We start from the raw sequence: 19,474 nt of genomic DNA, 5'->3' as shown, positions 1-19,474 counted from the left end.
TTGTGTGTGGGAGGAGTGCATTAAGATAAACGAGTAGCAGCCAGCCCTTCCTGGCAGACCAGACTCAGCCTTTCATCCTTCTGAGGTTGATAAAACGAATACAATTGTGTTTTGTAACAGGATTGCATATTATTCACGCGCCACAAAGTAATGCAGTTTCTGATGTTCTATTTGAACAATAGTCCGTTTTGATTTTTCTCTACCTAAGAAATAGTTAGTTTTAAGATGTATTACATCGATATTTTGCATGCCTGTTACAAATAGTGTGCAGTTTTAACGAAAGTCCCCCACAAGATGTCCTGAAATTGTATAAATTCATAGACAGTGACAAATTCCTGTACACGTGGATCTTCAGCAGTTCTCGGAATCGTATGACATATTCTGCCTAGGTGTATGCCAGTTTTTTATGAGTATGTGGCACAGAAGGAGACCCCCTTCCCTGACAGGGTAAAGACATGCATTAAAATACCCTTTACAGCAGTGCAGACCGGCCCTGCAGAATACAGATATCTCCCACCCCCATGCCATTTATGTGAGACACAGTTAAGCAAGTCGCCAAATAAAAAAGTCATTTATAGCCCTCTGACAGCTGGGGCACACTCCTTACCCGTGGTGCATGGGAAGCTTGAACTCAAAGGCTGGCTTGTTTCACTTCCACTTGCCTTGTGCAGAGGAAGTGAAATGTGAAGGCCGTGGCACAGTGGAGCATTGTAGGCCTGAGGTTAATTGTCCCCTTGCAGAGGGGATCCATTTCTCATTGAGTTGTAAGGCCACGTCTGGCCTTTTCGTAGTCTGCACGCTGCCCTGTATTATGTCTCCTTGGAAAGTGTTGTCAGTAAGAGTGATGGGAGCCGTGCCTTATCAGCAGCAGGGCTGAGTCAGAATGGCCGACATTGAGCGACACTATTGTGTAGTGTGTACTTTTGTAAAGAGCAGCGATTGATCATACAAGTAAACCCAGCCAGCATGAGTAATCTAAGAAATGTCAGCGACGGATGGTACGGTCTGTAAGTTGTACTGACTCACCCCTAAACTATCCAGGTTAATGAGCTGCGCCAGCGCTGGGTCTGCAGTGTTTGGGTCTGTCTTCATTGGTATTCATGCAATACCTGCCCTTTTTTCACCCTGTGAAATCTGCATTTTATGTATTAAGTGACTTCCCGCAGCCTCCCTATTAATCTGTATTTCACTCTATCAAGTTTGGACAAATTGCTCTGTCGTTTTTTGTGTGATTGCATGGAGTTCTTTAACATTCAGCATTTTATTACTATGTATGACTGCTTTGTCAGATTTGCTAAGGTGTTCAGCCCCTTTTTTTGTGCAGCCAGAAACGTAGTGCCATATTGTGTTGTAGGAGGCCTGGGCATCAGACCTGCCCCTGGCGCCCAGGACATGTCCTCTGAATCCTGATAGTTTGAATCCTGGCGCCTGGCATAGCAGGATCAGGTGAACAGTCTACCGCTCTTGACCTTGCCTCCTCAGTAGGAGGTGGAGCTTGCTGCTGTAAAAGATGCTAATATTAAAAAATTGTTCTTGACTGATTTGAGGACCTTTCCGTCCTCTTCCTTCCTTATTTATTTATTTTGAAAGTTTTATATAGCGCGAACAGGACCACAGAGGGTATCAGAGCGCTTTACAGATTATGCAAAAAGTACGAGTACTTGGAACACACAAATAATCATCAAATCGACAGGTACAAATATATAGATTGTCCACCAGTCTCAAGAACATAGCATTTAGGGCACAGGGCAGCATCAAAAGGTCGAGGATCAAGTGGGGAAGGAGGTCTGAGGCAGATATTTTTTCATCAAGAGCTCTTTAACTTATGATTTGAACAGGGCAGAGGAAAGGATCACCCTGACTTCGGGGGGAAGAGGGTTCCAGATCCTTGGCGCCATGCCTGAAAATGATTGATTATAGGTTGTTCATTTTTCTTTAAATTTTGTGGTTTGAGTAGTAGCGTGCTGGCGCTTCTAGAAGCTCTTGAACCACATGAGAGTTCCAATTTCTGAGCGCGGTACATCGGGGTGTAGAGGATGGCTTTGTGAGTCATGCATGCAATTTTCAGCTGTATCCGAGCTTCATAGGGGAGCCATTTCAGGGCTAGCAAGTCAGGAGAGATGTGGTTGAATTTCTTTGTGCCCGTAACTAACCTGGCTGCCGCATTGAGGGTCACCCTAAGGGGAGCAGTTATCACTCCGGCCAGGCCACGCAGCGTAGCACTGCCATAGTCCAGCTTTGCTATCACCAATGCTTGTACTGCAACCTTTAGGTCATGAGCAAGGAGATAATGTTTGAGCTTCCTAAGGATGCTGAGTTGGAAGTTCGCTCCTTTGGTGAGTGAACTGATGTGTTTTTGCATGTTCAGCCTCTTGTCTAGTATGATACCAAGCGAGGATGCAGAGTCAACGAGGTCAGGTCTGCTGTTAAGAGCCGAAAGCTGATTCAACCACTGTGTCCGGTGATTGCTTATGGGGTGAGATAAGGAGGAATTCTGTTTTTAGAACATTTAGTTTCAGGTGATTACGTATCATCCAGCTTTGTGTTTCCAGTAAGACTGAGCTAAGGGCCTGAATGTCCGCAGGGGAGGTGATCTTCAGGTATAGCTGAGTATCATCCACATACATGTGATAGAGAATGCTGTATGATTTGAGCATTTCTGTTAGAGGCTCCATGAACAGATAAAAGAGCATTTGGAGAGAGTGCTGAACCTTGGGGAATGCCCAGTGAAACCGGTGTAGGATGGGTCAGGGATTGGTTCACCTTGAAGCGTTGGGATCTATTCAGAAGGAATGAGGAGAACCAATTAAGCACAGGCCCAGACAGCCCCATCCTGTGTTCCAGGAGGTCAATTAGAGTATCATGTTTGACACTGTCAAATGCTAAAAACAAAATGGAAGGTGCACTCAAATAAAGTCAATAGAAATGGTAATTTAAAGTATCTTCTTCTTTATTCAAAAGTATTCATGGAGCATAGGCACAGCCAACCCGTTTCGTTCCTCTTGCCTTTTAGGGACTTCGTCAGGGCGAGTTCTTTGTACAAGGTGAGCTGGAATCAAAGAAGTCCGGTAAGTATAGATCAGAAGTGGCGGTAGTTCGGTAGATCAGAACAGAATAACCTTTAAACTTGGAAAAGTGAGCCCCACAGGGGGTGGCCTCGAGTAGATCCAGTCGGTATTCTAAGGTTCAGGAGAAGTTTGGAAACTAGAGTCAGCCCCACGACCTAAGTAGTATTGGATGTGTTAGGATTGTATCCTCTTCAACACAGTTTCTAGTATAAATCTTGCGGAGCATGTAACTTTGGGTCCCACGAAACCGACCTCCAAGATAAAGGAGTCGGTTGTGTCAGAACTTCTGGAGCGGTCACCCTATCACAGGTGCTCCGTGGTTATTGCCACAAATACTCGGGTATTTTCCGGACTGGTGGCGGTTTAAGTAATTTGTTCGACTCCTTTATCTCGGAGGTCGGTTTCGTGGGACCCAAAGTTACATGCTCCGCAAGATTTATACTAGAAACTGTGTTGAAGAGGATACAATCCTAACACATCCAATACTACTTAGGTCGTGGGGCTGACTCTAGTTTCCAAACTTCTCCTGAACCTTAGAATACCGACTGGATCTACTCGAGGCCACCCCCTGTGGGGCTCACTTTTCCAAGTTTAAAGGTTATTCTGTTCTGATCTACCGAACTACCGCCACTTCTGATCTATACTTACCTGACTTCTTTGATTCCAGCTCACCTTGTACAAAGAACTCACCCTGACGAAGTTCCTAAAAGGCAAGAGGAACAAAACGCGTTGGCTGTGCCTATGCTCCATGAATACTTTTGAATAAAGAAGATACTTTAAATTACCATTTCTATTGACTTTATTTGAGTGCACCTTCCATTTTGTTTTTTGTATTTCACTAATCTATACACCCTACGGCAGCGGGTGTTGGAAGAAGTTTGCACCATCCAAAATTGAGAACTAAATGATCCGTAGTGCTTGACCTGGTCTGCTGCCTTTGGTCCTTTGGTCTCACTGTCAAATGCTGACGAAAGGTCAAGAAGGATCAGTAGGCACAACTCATTGTGGTCCAACATTCTTAACGCGTCATCAACGATGTGCGTTAGGGCCGACTCTGTGCTATGGCCCGAGCGGAAACCAGTTTGGCATTGGTCCAGGAGTTGGAAATAGTCGACGTGGTTGCAAAGTTGGGCAAACACGCATTTCTCCAAGAGCTTTGCTAAGGTGAGGATGTTGGAGATCGGGCAGAAGTTTTGAAGGTCTGAGGGATCCGCAGTAGGTTTCTTTAAAATCGGAGTGACTTGGCCCATTTTTAGGCAATCTGGAATAACACCTTGCCGCAGTGAAGCATTGACAATCGTAGTCCACAATGTTAATAGGGAGGATCTAACAACAGGGAAAAGGATCGATGGCAACAGGTCATTGTAGTGGTTGGAAGGTTTCAGAGTCGCCAGCATTTTGCGTACAGTGCCTTTATCCAAGGTTTGGAAGAGATTCCAGGAGGCGTTATTTTTGGGGAGGTGTGATAACGCCGGGAGCATGCACTCGCTACTAAGTGGGAAAAGGGGGGTAGGTGGGCTGATAGACCGGTGTTTAAAGGCTGATCGTAGTTCTGTTTCAATCTTACTGGTCTTATCTATGAAGAAATTTGGGAATTCTTTGCAATGGGTAATGTCCCTAGACCCAGTGATTCAGAGTTCGGATGACTGTTGGCTTGGGACTTGATGAGTTATAACAATTTTTGGGGACGTTTTTTTGCTTGGTCTAACTGAGTTCTAAAAAAGGTGGCCTTAGAGCATCTGATGCGTTTATTATAGGGGCTTCTCAGGGATCTTAGGTGGTGCAGATGCTCAAGGGATGGATTGAACCGCCACAACCTTTCAGCAAGTCTTAGGTTTCTCCTTTCTGAATTAAGACTATCGGTAAACCATGGTTTGGAGCTTTTGGAGGGGATTCTTTTGAGCTGAAGTGGGGCAACCAAATCTAGGCCATTCAGCATTGCATGGTTATAATGGGCCGTAAGTTTGTGGACATCTGACATGTTTGGTGGAGAGGGCAGGATGTTTTCACAGCGAGAAGTCAGATCAACTGGGTTGACATTCAATAGGCATCTTTTCAGCTGTTTAGGGTTCTTGGGTTGGGCTTTATTTGTTTTTACCAAATCCAAGATACGGAAAGTGATGCAATAGTGGTCGGTCCAATCGCACGGGAGGATAGAATCGAGGAGGCAGGAGTTGGGCCTACCAATGACGAGATCTAAGGTAGCTCCTTTGATATGTGTGGGCTGTCACAGATTTGAATTAGGTTAAGGTCAAGAAGGAAGGATTTGAGGCTATTGACCACCCCATCATTTACATCATTCCAATGGAGGTTGAAGTCTCCCAGGAAGATTTGGGAGCAGTGGGAGTGGAAATCCTTGACGTCCATCTTTCATCAGACGTTAAGAAGCTGTCAGATTGTCTTTGTTGTACTTAGTTACTGACATCAGCACTGGATCTGCGGCCTCATCCGGCAATGAAGCCTGTCCCACAGTCAGTCTTCACAGCTATGCGTTCTGATTTCACTGTTGTGTGCTTTGTTTGCACATTTGTGGTCTTAGAACATGTTTTGTAACTACACACATTGGAAGTCCTCATGTCTCCACTTTGGTTACCTCCGACTCATTGTTTAGAAGCTGTCTCTTGTGATGGGACATCTTCTGTCCCGGGGAGTCGTTTCTAGATACTCTTTTCCATGGGAGCCCTCCTTCCAGACTCCCAAAGGCTGTGCGTATGACAGTGACTCATGCATCACCCCAAGGATTTGTCTGTGCTCTTAAGTCTTTACTGATGTCTATTGTTGCAGTAGACTTTCCAATTCACACTTTAAATCTGAATTACCTGGCCAGTAACCTGGACAACTAAAAGAATCTCTTGTGGTGTGCAGCACACAGATTGAACACTATTGATTATCTACACACCACACAGATTGTATAGCAGGGGTCTCCAACCAGTAGCTTGTGAGCTATAGTAGCTCTCCACCTTCCTCTGAGTAGCTCACCTGTGTGCAGCCCAGCTTATCAAATTAGAAAGCTTTTGCTTGGTTGAATTAATATACATATTAAAAAAATGGAGATTATACAACATAATAATATTAGTAACTCTCAATGCATTTCATTGAACATAAGTATAGCTCCCAGTACAGAAAAGGTGGGAGGCCCCTGCTGTATAGCTACACCTATGTTTTCACTGCTCAGTTAATTTACAAGTAGAAAGTTTAAATGTGCAAATGTCTTGTTAAGAATGCTGACTAGTTTCCCTTTTCAAGTCCACTCAATCTAAATATGAGGAAATGGCAATTTTACTTGTCAGAACGGTCACATTATTTATCTTCGAATTTTATCACCGTCAGAGCAGGTTTGAAAATGTCTGTTAAAGCCCTGCCTCTGCTTGGCTGACAACGCAGCTTATAAAATTATAACTTGTTATTGAAAACCACCACATACCATCTTTATTTTCAAGTAGTCGTACCTGGTGTAACAGGCCCCTGTGGGCATGGGAAGCCCATCCTTCATGGGACCTGACACCGTTCAGGGGTCCCTCCATGGCACCTCTTTTCAGCCTAAAACCTATCACTCACAACATTCTGCAAGGGGCCCCATTATCTTGTTGCGCCACTAAGTAGAATGCCACTCCATTCTATGCACACCACACTCAAATGGCCCCTAAGTATATTTTAGCAGCCCACGTTGGGCATAAGCAAGATCACGCTATCTGAAGCATTTTCTGAAAAGTTGTCAACTACGTTTTGGTTAATATTGCATCGGGGTAATGCAGCACTGTCCTCCGAGTCCCCCAGTGTCCACTGCAGACCACTACTCTACAGACAACATTTTAATTACCAGAGATTCTCTAAAATAGAAACCCCATTCCTATGTTGTGCTATATTGGCTTGTATAGCGCGCTAATCACCCAAGAGGGTATCCAGGTCATTGGCAGGTGTGTACGATTGTGGTCCACATGGTGCTTATATGAAGAGCCAGGTCTTCAGCTTCTTGCGGAACTCAAAGTGAGGAGGAGGCTCTGATGTCCTGAGGGATGTTGTTCCATGTCTTGGGGGTGATGTTGGAGAAAGCACCACCTGCTGGAAGCAAATCCCAGATTGGTTTTTCACACTCTTCTATTCAGCATCTTAGTAGTTTCTTTACCTTTATTGGCTACCCACATTTTCTAAGAGACTGTCTCCCAATTGTGTCAAATCTTTACTGTTCTACCCAGTTGAAACCCCTCTGAGCCACTTACACCTCTTCCAGTATGACTTGCATGACCAGAGTCACAGAGCAGAATTCTGTTACAACCAACTCTCCAAAGACCCCAACAGTACTTTAGCTCTAGTACCTGTAGATGTACTGATTCTAGCCTGGGACCAAGCCTCAAGCCAGGATGATCACTCTTGACACGGTTCATCCCGTGTGTCCTGATAAAAATCAGAATACATGGTCTCCCACTTTAGCTGCTGGTGAAGTTTGGATAAGAGATTTTGTCCATAAATAGGCCAATCTCTTCTCTGTGTGGGTAGTGAATACTTTTTCTAACCTCATCCTCTATCTTCAAATTCACAATTCATTGCAGGATGGTCAGGAATGTTGTGTGTTCGTTGTCTTAGTGAGCCATGTGCCAACGTACCGATGTTTAACCCCTTCCATGCTGATGACAGAACGGTTCCGTCATCAGCATCGGTTGAGCTGTGCTGATGACGGAACCGTTCCGTCATGACTCCGCCCGCGCAAGGCAGAGTCAGCACAGGCGGAAAATACGCCCCGCACGCAAGGGGTTAATCTGCATCAAGCATGTACATTGGTAATTGTATTGAGGGAAACGTTATAGTATACTGTGATTTATAGAGCGCATGGCGACCCATAGACATCCCAGCATGAACCGCTCCACAAAAAGCTGAAAATTCACCTAGAGATCTAAAATTGGGACAATTACAAGAATCCAAGCAGATTAATGTATGTCAAAATGTGTTTTTTTTTCGGCAGGGGAATTCTGCAGGGCGCATGAAAAATAACCCACTACACAAAGGCACATTCTTAACATGCACTGTAGGCAACCTGAGACCTGTACAAGAAGAGCCATTGATTAGAACCCGCTGTGGTAGTCTTTCTTTGTTTGCACAGTCACCTGACCATTACAGGCCTACATGGTATGCAGTGAATGGCCCCTGTGAGGAATATGTCCAAGATTACACTTTATTCACAAGTGTTGGGGTATGCAGACCTAACTGGCCATCTGTGCTTAGTGAATAACGTGGCTCAGTAGCCTTTTGTGCCTTCTTCAGAAGGCAGCGCTCTGCCGGTTTGAGTTTGTGTCTATTTTCCCTTTCCAGACTTTCTGTGGTTGAAAAAAATCAATTAGGCGTTTGAATTTTAGTAGTAATAATGTCTGTTACTTGAACTGCCCGAAGCCTCCTGCCCAAGGCAATTGATATTTATAAAAATAATAATGGCAGTGCTACCTTTCCAAAGTAAAGTGATACTGATGCATCTGCTTTCTTTGCTCTGTTGTTTTATCAAACTTTATGCAAGTATAGTTACTAAGTATTTAACAAAGAAAACCCAAGCTCTCAGACAGTGTAACAGATTAGTAAAAATCCAAACTTTGAGGATTCGGTAATCAAAGATAGATAGTATTATTTATTGCAAAGCCTTCAGTACATTCGAAAGTACAGTTTCTTTGGCTGTCTATGAAGAAAGAAACTGTGAACTTTTGAATGTACTGAAGACTTTACAATAAATCATACTATCTATCTTTGATTACCGAATCATCAAAGTTTGGATTCTTTACTAATCTGTTACACTGTCTGAGGGCTTGAGTTTTCTTTGCTAAATATTTGTTTACATTCTGTTTCTATGGATCCAGTATGCAAGTTACACAGTGAGTAGTAGGGTTTATATAACCTGATCTCACCACCCCGCATTACTTGAGAAATTTTTTGCTACCCTATGCCCACGGTTTACATAGGTCGGTCTGTAAGAAGTGCAATTAAAGAGACCACTACTACCCTCCCTTTATTCATATTTACTAAGTACACCACAGCACAAAGTACATTCATAGTAGACAGTTGACTATTGTGAGAAATTCGGTTGCTGGTTGATACAGACCGTTCCAACAACCTCTTGGCTGCTTTCAAGAAGTTGTTGGGATGGTCTGTATCGGAGTTCAAATTGAATAACCCTTTACAAAATTGCCTTTGGGCAGTTTTACTCGATGCATAAGGCATCTGGTGATCCTTTCTGCAGGAATAGAATTTGAAGGCAAGGGCCTGCAGGATTAATTCATTCGCTTTCAACACTGAGTCCTGATGATTGTCTCACAGACCTTTTGGGCCACCTTAAGACCAAAACGTAGACAGTCTATCCTCCTGCACACCATTGATTACATCTTGTCATTCTTCAGTCATTTCCAGCTAGTTGAAAGATAAGGATTTAAACTACTGGGACTGTGGATTCTTTGAACCTCGATTGTTAAGAGGAGTTTGCACTCCCCTATATCCCCGTAATTAATGTATATTAGTAGCTTGAAGGGATTGTAGGATGGCACCAGTGTCGCTATACAGATGTACTGCTGTATAGAATGCTGTATATATTGTCTTGTCTTTGGACAATCATTTTTTATGATATTTTGATGCATTTATATAAAAATATATTAACTATTCCGATAACAATAAACCTGTGTTAGAATACAATAGTGATTGAACTGTGATAAGTAGTTGCATACTTGTTATGTAAATGTAATGTAAATGTATTGGCATTTATATAGCGCACTACTTACCCGTAGGGTCCCAAGGCGCTTCGACCGCTGCGAAACCCTTCCTGGCTTCCCTGAGAGATGGTCCCTTAATGGGTATCTCCAGGGTGAGACCAGGCATCCCCGGCGGTCTGGTGGGGCCGTTAGTGAAGATGAGGCAAGCTAATGCCCAGAGTTGCCGAGTGTGATCGCTGATCAGAGTGGGCACCGAGGCGAGAGAATTATCGAGTCCGCTGACCCTGGTCCAGAAACCTGCCGCGCCGAGAATCGAACCCTGGTCCCGGGCCGTCCTCTGCTCTCGGGTCTGCCGCCTCTAACCAGTTGACTACTGAATAATGTATAAATAATTCTTCAGCGAACACCTTTTGTATGTAAACTTTCTCAAAGTGGCTTTTTCAGGAGTGTGACTTCAAATCCTTCTTATTGAAGATTTTAAATTACAGTTCTTTAGACACCAAACATGATATTTCTACCTGTCTTAAACAAAAATGATCACTTATTAAATATAATAAAGTAACCCACTGTTACTCTATGGGAATGGTAGGCCTCATAGTAGTGAAAAACAAATTTGTGAGTTTTCTACCAGGACATATAAAACGTAAAAGCCCATGTTTAACTTTTTTAATACAATGTGTCCTGGCGTATGGGATGTTTAGAGCCTTCCCTAGGGGTGACTTGTATGCATTAGAAAGGTAGTTTTAGGATTTGCAAAAGGTAGATTTTGCCAAGTCAAATTGGCAGTTTAAAACTGCACACGGTGCAATGGCAGGCCTGAGACATGTTTTAAAGGGCTACTTAAGTTCATTTACCGACCCTGGGTATATGGTATACTACTTAACCCCTTCCACGCTGATGACGAGCTCAGCTCGTCAGGAGGTACACCTCTCGTACACTCATGACGAGCTAAGCTCGTCATGAACCGCAGTATTTACAAAACTTCAGCGCACAGCGGGAAAAGCCGCCGCGCGCATGAGGTTAACAAGGGACTTGTATAAGCACTGTAGAACTTGTTGGCAATATTAAAGTGCACAGTCTCCTAAGGCCTACAAAAACATATTCAACAAAACGGGAGGGGAGAGGACAAAACGTTTTAGGGGAAGACCATTTGGTAAGGCTGACCGGTCTAACAACTATCATTTCAGTGTTACCTCCCAACTCAGTGTCAATTTATCAGCATCAAAATGTGAAGCTTTTGAAGATGAACTAAGGCAGGACTGTACCTGTGATCAGGTAATGCTGGCAAGGCAGCTAATTGAGTTCATCCGACAAAGGCAACTCACGCTCTACCCGTCTTACATTGATAAATTGAGTAGTATTGAGTTGGATAAAACCTGGTGTTTACATTGTGTATTAAATGCAGAAGTGTGGCATGAGGACTATGTAAGATAGAGGATATTTATGGTGTCTAACATTGGATTCTAATTCTCTCATTTGACAAAGGCTGTAAGATGAATGGTTCATCCGTTTAACACTTTTGTTTTGTAAGTGCGTATGTGTAAATGTCTTCTTTATATCCACCCACGATTTCAAACTTCGTTGTAAAAATGTCAGTAAAGGGAAACTCGTTCCTTAAAGAATCAGAACTAGTGTCAGTGTGGCCATAGCTGCGGCGTTGGTAACTGAGGGATAGTGTGACCGACAGTGGAAAAGGATTTAGAAAGAAAACTCTGCAACTTAGAGGGAAGAGCCACGGGAAGGATATTACCTGGCGTTAAAAAATTTAATATTTTCATTGCAAGCCAATGTTTATTTGTATCAACCAGATATGATTCGCCATGTTATGAAGTACTTGTGAAAATGACATCCGTGCAAAATAAATTACATTTAAAAAGAAAAACACTGAAGACGGTTGTCCCTACAATATTAAAACAGTAGCTGGCTTGGCCTGCTGCCAAACAATATTCTTATTTTCAGGGGTTGCTTGAAACACACTCGGTTGTAGCATTAAGCATAATTATTGGTAATGTGTTGTAAGGTAGACTTGTGGTATTTGCTAAATCAAATGCTGGCAGTTATTTGTGAGATTTCTGCTATCAAATAGATAGTATTTTCATGAATCCTTACGGTATTCTGAATTCAGAATATCTAAAAATATCAGGTGACAATCGCAGTATAGTTTTACGCTGTTCTTCATATTGAATTCTATTGAGCCAAACGTGAATGCATTTGTGATTTCTCCTCCATCATTGGTAGAATAGCCCGCATACTTCATTTCATGTTTTAATTTCTTTGAAAAGAAATGTTGATGTAAACGCATTTGTATTTGAGAATGTTTTTCATTGTTCAGTTTAGCTTTTTTTTAGGTCCTGTCTAAGACAGTGCAGGTGCTGTGTGTTGCAAGACATTTCTTATATTACAGGAGGGTTAGAGCCTGCCAGAAATGTGTTATTGGTTGGCTTCATTGTTGATCTCATCTGCTTGCATCTAATACGCTAGCATGTGTGACTTCACTTAATCATCTTGGGTTTGTCCTTCCCTTTCAACTACTCTGTTTAAGCACTCAGAGTGCGTGTGTTTTCCTGCAGTCTTTTTTTTGTATCAAGAAGGGGGAATAAAAGATGGACGATTTTGGGGGGGTCCAATGCACTCGTCCTAGAAAGTAGTCAACAAAAAATTGTGCAGAGTTCCCAGAGGGGGCCAAAGAAGTGGCTCAAAATGACATTTCTCTCACTAATTAAGAACACACAAGTGCATAGTGTGAACCCTTGTTGGAAAGTTTAGGATACCTCACACAAGTAACCGGTTGGACAACAACTGTCATCCCATCCGGTGACCGTCCAGCGTCATCATTGGCATCCTGCTCCTACGGCAGGCTGGCGGTGCAATGCCTGTCGGGTAGCCCAGGAGGGCTACACTTTAGTGGAGATCTTTTTTTCCTGCCAACGGGTGTGTGAATGTAAGGGGCCTAAATGAAGTGCAATTGTGAGCGTGAGTGTGAATTCTAAAAAAAGTCAGTCGAGTCCATTAAGCAATTTTAATAGTGTGGCTCACTGCTTTGTTAAAAGGAATAAGGGGTATTAAGGAGTGATGGGTAATCTGATCAAACCTTATTCAACCCTTAGTGTGAAGCTGGTCAACATGTTTCTTGCCTAGAAGGCAATTCATCAGGACCTATAAAGCTCATAAATTGCTAACGGTCCCTCTGATTTCAGAGAGATCGGAGATACGACCTGTACGTTGTCGCAGAGTTAATGTATTCCTTGGGGACCTATCAGGAACCGCTAATCCCTTGGAGAAGGCCACCTCGGCTGACCTGGTGGGGCTAGCAACCAGCGAGGAGAGCCTCGTTAGTTGCTAGAGGAGAGCCTCTAGGCACCTACCCCTCCCACGTCGCTGCCGATTGCAGGACAGCCGGTAGAATTCACACTCACGCTCACAATTGCACTTCTTTTCCTGCAGTCTCCCTCGAGTATGTCTACCGTTCTACACGTTTGCTTCCAGTGTGGTTCCTGCGCCCTCATGCGCATTTCCCGCGACCTACCTTTCTTTTTCGCCTGTGCCTCCATGTTGCACATTTTCTCATTCATTTTCTCTCTCCACCTTCCTCTCTCTCGGTTTATTCCACTTAGTGTTCTTTGCCCGTGCCCTCTGTGCTGCTTCCCCCACTTCCGCTCCTTGTGTTGCTTCGCACACCCCCTCAGAATTCCCCCACCTTTGCTTACTCCTCCCACTGCTCCCTCCGGTGTACTTCGCGCATCTCCCTCCCATATTTACTTTCTTTCCCTCCTGTGTTGCCCCCATTGAGTTCCCTTGGCAAATAGAAAAATAGAAAAAAAGTGCTTGCTACATTTTGTGGGCGCACTCATGCTTGGTATGCATGTGCCTACAAACGGGTGCTGTTTTTTAAATTCTTTAAAAGCCATCCTTCACAGTATCAGTAACCATTGGCAAAACCAATACGTCCCAAGGTCGAAGACTTTCAGTTTTGCCAAAGTTTGTTAGGTCGAGCCTAGTGCAGCGCGCATGCGCTGCTCTATGGGAAGCTTCTTGTAAGTACTCTAAACTTCTCCGTGTGGGTCTGACTCCTCCCGCACATCGAATTGGCTTTTGCATGTGTCTTTCACTAATGAAAGCACGCAAATGGCTAAAGGCGGGTGCATGTCCCACCTCTTTTTGTAATGTTGGCTCTCGGGAGGGAGCTGCCGCGCGCAAGGCGGCAGATGCATTCCTGTGCCCGCTCCCACCACTCCTCTTGAGCTGCTTGTTTTCATTAGCAGACTGTGCTCCATGTTTGCAGTCCCTCCCACTCTCTTTGTTTGTTATTTGTAGCGCGATCCGCTTTCACTTTGGGGACCGCGCCTGCTGACGCCGCTTGACGCGGGGGTTGTGCACTTATACACAGTGAACGGAAAGATGTGTGTATTTATGAGTAAGAGGGGGGTTCATTGCCTAATTTAAAATAGTCATGTACAGTTGATACGGTGCAAGAATGGATGGCTTTCCTCCCCCACCAAAAAAGTGTGTCACGCTTGCACACTGAGGTTCATTAAATTTTAATCCGTTGTTGCGTGCTCTAGGGTGTACTCTCCGTCTAGGAGTACTGATAGATAAGAAATAAGTAAGCGTGACCCTAATTTGGGTGACGTCCCCTAGTCACAGCCGAGTCCCAAAAACCCTGGGTTGTAGAGTTAAGTGATAATCTTTCAAAATAAATTCAAAAAGTTTCTGTTATCAGAAGCCTGTCTGGAAGCTGTCAGCTTTCCAGACCGGCGGTAATGAACACCCGGTACGAGTTCTTCCAATAAATCCTGTCCCCGATGAAGGCTAGGTTATAGCCGAAATGCATTGGACAATATGATACTGGATATACATTGGATGTCAATGACCATTTTCTTTGGATTAATTTGAAGATTTGAACACAAAATCAGATGAAAGAATAAAGAAATCTGATAACAGAAACTTTTTGAAATTTTTTTTGAAAGATTATCACTTAACTCTACAACCCAGGGTTTTTGGGACTCGGCTGTGACTAGGGGACGTCACCCAAATTAGGGTCACGCTTACTTATTTCTTTTCCTCCCCCACCCACATTGCTTGAAGGGGGAGGGATGCACAACAGACTCTGTGTTCACAGCGCTTCTTGCCTGCCTCTGCGGACACAACAGCTCATCTGTGAACATTTCACACCAGAACACCACACACACACAGTCTTGTGCACGGTTACAATGCACGGTCTAACCAGTGTGTCCCTGTCTTACTCTCAACTGCAGTTTATAATCCAGCATCTGGGTTAGTTCTAACATATCTAATTGTTCATCCAGGGGTGACCCTTGTTTGTATGACCGCTAAACAGACTTTCGCGTACGGCGACCACGGCCTGGAAAACATCTCCGTTTTGTGGGTACGCAGGGCGGCTACTGTAACCTGATCCAGAGGTGTTCCCGTTAATCATGTAATAATGCAAAGAATTACACGGGCCGACTCGGAGAAAGGTGCTCTTGAGATACAGAGACACCGGTGATCCTGTGTATCTGGGGATAATGCGATGTTAACAGTGCATGTTATCTGCAAGATTAGAGCGGGGGCTGCTCTCTGCACACGGTGTGGAGAAGTGCTCTCCTTACGCCTGCCGCCTCTAGCCGCTGTGCCTGTCGGTGTGACTCCCAGCACCCTCTGTCAAGGCCTCTCTCTCCAGGGGCCTCTGCTTGTCTCTGTGTCTTTCTGTGTCCACACCTCAGTCTCGTGGTTTCTATGACTTTGTTTGTTTATCTGTCTCTTGCCATGTTCCTCCGCAGCGTCTGTCTGTCTTTCACAGTGTCTCTGTTTCTTTTTGGGAGAGAGGGGTGGGGGAGAGTGAGCAGACCAAAAAACCATTGTAGTGTGAAAAAGGCCGCTTTATTGGAACAGGTGCACATTTACAAATACACAAACTCGGCAACCGCCTCACAATCTAAAACCACAACCAAGATTTGTTCGTTTTTATTTCCAAACCCCAAACCCCGCCCCCACCCCACACCCTCCATCACACCCGCCCCCACCCGTACATACCCAAACACATAAAACCATACAAACCCCAATAACATTATAACATCACCTTATCAAATACAAAATATCACATCCCCGATTATAAACCAACTGATCATATCCCCCGACCCATATTCTCAGAACCCAACCTCAATCAGTATGAAACATCCCCCAACAAGATCCGACTTTACAACTAACGGGTCCAAACCTGGCCCAAAACTGACAATAACAGAGCAAACCGCCACGCACCTGTCCCAAGCGACAAAGGAACAAAGCCAAAACCCCATGCCCACATGTCCCAAACAGCAGCCAAACAAATAATAAATTAAAGAAGAAAAAGCCCCAACCTAGGGAGGGAGGGAGGGACAAAAATAAGCTAAGATCAACCGGCCACCAGGTCACCTAAGCCCAAAATGGTGCCCGAAAAGAGGAGCCCCGCCCATTTATAGGCAGCGCACAATACAACTAAAAACCAGCCCAAAAAGAGCCCAAATGGAATCTGCTAGAAGGGGAGCCCCCACCCAGATCTCCCAAACCGCCCGGTGGAGGAGACCTCCCAGGGGTCGGCTGCCCTCCCCCAAGCCCCCCTTGGGAGAGAGGGGTGGGGGAGAGTGAGCAGACCAAAAAACCATTGTAGTGTGAAAAAGGCCGCTTTATTGGAACAGGTGCACATTTACAAATACACAAACTCGGCAACCGCCTCACAATCTAAAACCACAACCAAGATTTGTTCGTTTTTATTTCCAAACCCCAAACCCCGCCCCACACCCTCCATCACACCCGCCCCCACCCGTACATACCCAAACACATAAAACCATACAAACCCCAATAACATTATAACATCACCTTATCAAATACAAAATATCACATCGCCGATTATAAACCAACTGATCATATCCCCCGACCCATATTCTCAGAACCCAACCTCAATCAGTATGAAACATCCCCCAACAAGATCCGACTTTACAACTAACGGGTCCAAACCTGGCCCAAAACTGACAATAACAGAGCAAACCGCCATCCAGAAAGCCGTGGGGGGAAAGACTGATTAGGAGAGAGCCCCACCTTTCTGCCCCCCCACATAATCCTAAAAACAGGGGGGGGGGGAAGACCACACGAAAAGAGGGGGCAAGCCAAAAACCTCAAAACCCCAAAGCAACCCATTATTCACCTACAAACTGTTGCACGGTCAGACAGCGAGACAAAACCTCCCGCAGCTCCAGAAGATACAAATCCATTCCCATTCGGGACAAATGTACACCGTCACCCCTGAAAAATTCCACCGCATCGTATTTGATGTCACCGTGAACGATACGACCGAAACCCAGGTCCCTGCAGAACCTAGAAACCTCCAAATTCAGTTTCCTCCGAGATTTATCCACCGCCTTCGGCTTCACCGCATTCCTCCAAACTCTCCTTGGCACCAATTCTGTCCACAAAACGTGACACCCCGACCACTGTTTATGCAATAAAGCCAAGTCTTTTTTGATCGCCCGAAGCAGAACAACCCCCTTCACAGAACCCAAATCATTCTCACCTAGGTGAAGAACCAACACATCCGGGCAAACCCCACCTACTAACCAAGAATTAAGTGCAGGGATCAGTTCCTTCCATAACATGCCCCCTTTCCCTTTCCACACCACATTGAATAAACGATCATTAAAACCCAAAGATGAACCAAAATAACTTTGACGAGCTTGCACTTGAGCCCTTTTAACGAAGGAATGGCCCACGATCCACACTGTAAGGAAAGCAGCCCGAGGACCAGCCACAGAACCTGAAAAAGAAAACAGAATCAGACAGGAAAAACAGAAGAAGACGCCTGCGCTCCAGAAGATTCGTTCCTAACATAGCGCTAAAAGCAATTAGAAGTCCAGCGCCCCAGGCCCATGATCTCTTCCCTCGACCAACCCCTGTGAAAGGCCTCCGTGGCCGCCCCAATCCTAAATGAGTGAGTACCATATAACGACCCATCTAAACCAATATGACGCAGCGCTTTTCGCAGTACCATGCGCAATTGATAAGTAGAAACACATGAACCATTCAAATGTCGAAAAACCGGGAGGTCCACTACCCCACCCGCCATTTCCTTCCAGCAGTGAGCCCAACGTAAAGGGCATGTTTCCGGAGGGGATACCGCTTCCAACCAAACCCCCTTACCCGCACTTCTCTGATCTGTTTTTGAATGAGAGAGCCAAACGTGGACTCCCCTGATCGACAGCTGAACATCCCCCCACAGAAGGCCAGGAGAGGACTTGGTGCCCAGCAATTCAGACACACGAAACGCGCCAAAAAACATCCACACCATCAAAGTGGCAAACAAACAAGCTTCCACTCCATCAGAACATACAACCGGAAGCACAGAAATCACCTGAAACAGCTTTTGCCACGACAAAGGGGATCGCAGAGTTCGCACAGAACCCCTCTCTCTGGACCACCCTTCCAACATCCTCCTACCCAACTCCCCGGCCGACGGAGAGTATCCCCACAAAAGCTTACCCACAAAGGAAATACCTGCTAGTTTGCCAGAAATAGTAATTCTGGATAAATTCCTGTCCATCATGCACAAAATAAACTGAACCACATCTTCAGACCGTTGCCAATCCAGCTCCCTCCGATATGCACCCGACTCCAAAAACTCCTTCCAGGCCAACTCATACGCCGTTCTCGTGGAAGGAGCCAAAGAACCTAAAACCAATTGAAGGACCCGGTGTTGCCTACCGTCCACAGGTGGTCCGGCATGGGAGTCGGCTCCTCGTCTGCCTCCAAAGCAAGCCCACGGAATCTCTCCCACTGTGAACGAGACAAAGCATCCGCAATGTCATTGTCCACGCCAGGAACATGCAGGGCCCGAAAACAGATATCATATTTCAGACATCCCAACACAAACACTCTAAGAAGTTTCAAGATCTGGGGATCCCTGGCCGACTGTTTATTAATTACTTGTACCACAGCCATATTGTCGATGCGGAAAAGAACCTTTTTGTGGGCCAGAGCCGTACCCCATAAAGTAACGGCCACAACGACAGGGAAAAGTTCCAGAAAGGCAATACTTCTGCCACCATTCTTCCATTGTGCCGGCCACTGTTGGGCACACCACTTTCCCTGCCAGTAAAGACCAAAACCTTCACTGCCTGCAGCATCAGAGTATATCTGTACATCCCAACACCAATCCACCTCCCGACATAAAGGCACACCGTGTTGAAGGAATGTAAAAAGAAGATCCACATGCGTAAGTCCTCCTTAACCCCCGCAGACAGCCTCACCCGATGATGTGGAAGGGAATGACCAGACAGAGCTCTGCCCAACCTCCTACAGAAAGTCCTACCCGCCTGACCACCCTGCAGGCAAAGTTCAGGTGTCCCAGCCAAACTTGTATCTCTCTCACAAACACTTTCTCTTTTCTCAACATGATTCCGACCAAATCAAGCATTTTCTGTTTTTTATCCAATGGAAGACGAGCTTGCATCAAATGTGAGTCAAGTTCAATCCCCAAAAAAGACATGGTCGCGCAAGGACCCATGGTCTTTTCAGGAGCCAATGGTACCCCTAATTGACTCATCAAGGATTGAAACGTTGTGAGAGCATCTTGGCAGACCAGCGAATTTGCTGTACCCACAAAGAAAAAATCGTCCAAATAATGCGTGACCAGTTCATGTCCACTTTGGCTAGTAAAAAACCATTGCAGAAACGTACTAAAAGTTTCAAACAACG

At 45.0% G+C, this 19,474-nt stretch overlaps 1 protein-coding gene across 6 annotated transcripts in view; it reads left to right on the top strand.

Annotated features, from left to right (window-relative positions):
- Positions 1-19,474, top strand: part of PTK2 (protein tyrosine kinase 2) — an 878,302-nt gene that overhangs the window by 532,570 nt on the left and 326,258 nt on the right. The gene's annotated exons all lie outside the window — the stretch shown is intronic.

The sequence above is a fragment of the Lissotriton vulgaris genome, chromosome 4_1 (assembly GCF_964263255.1).
Source record: "Lissotriton vulgaris chromosome 4_1, aLisVul1.2, whole genome shotgun sequence".
Classification (NCBI taxonomy): domain Eukaryota; kingdom Metazoa; phylum Chordata; class Amphibia; order Caudata; family Salamandridae; genus Lissotriton; species Lissotriton vulgaris.
The sequence above is the reverse complement of the archived record's forward strand: the minus strand, read 5'-3'. Positions and strand labels throughout refer to the sequence as shown.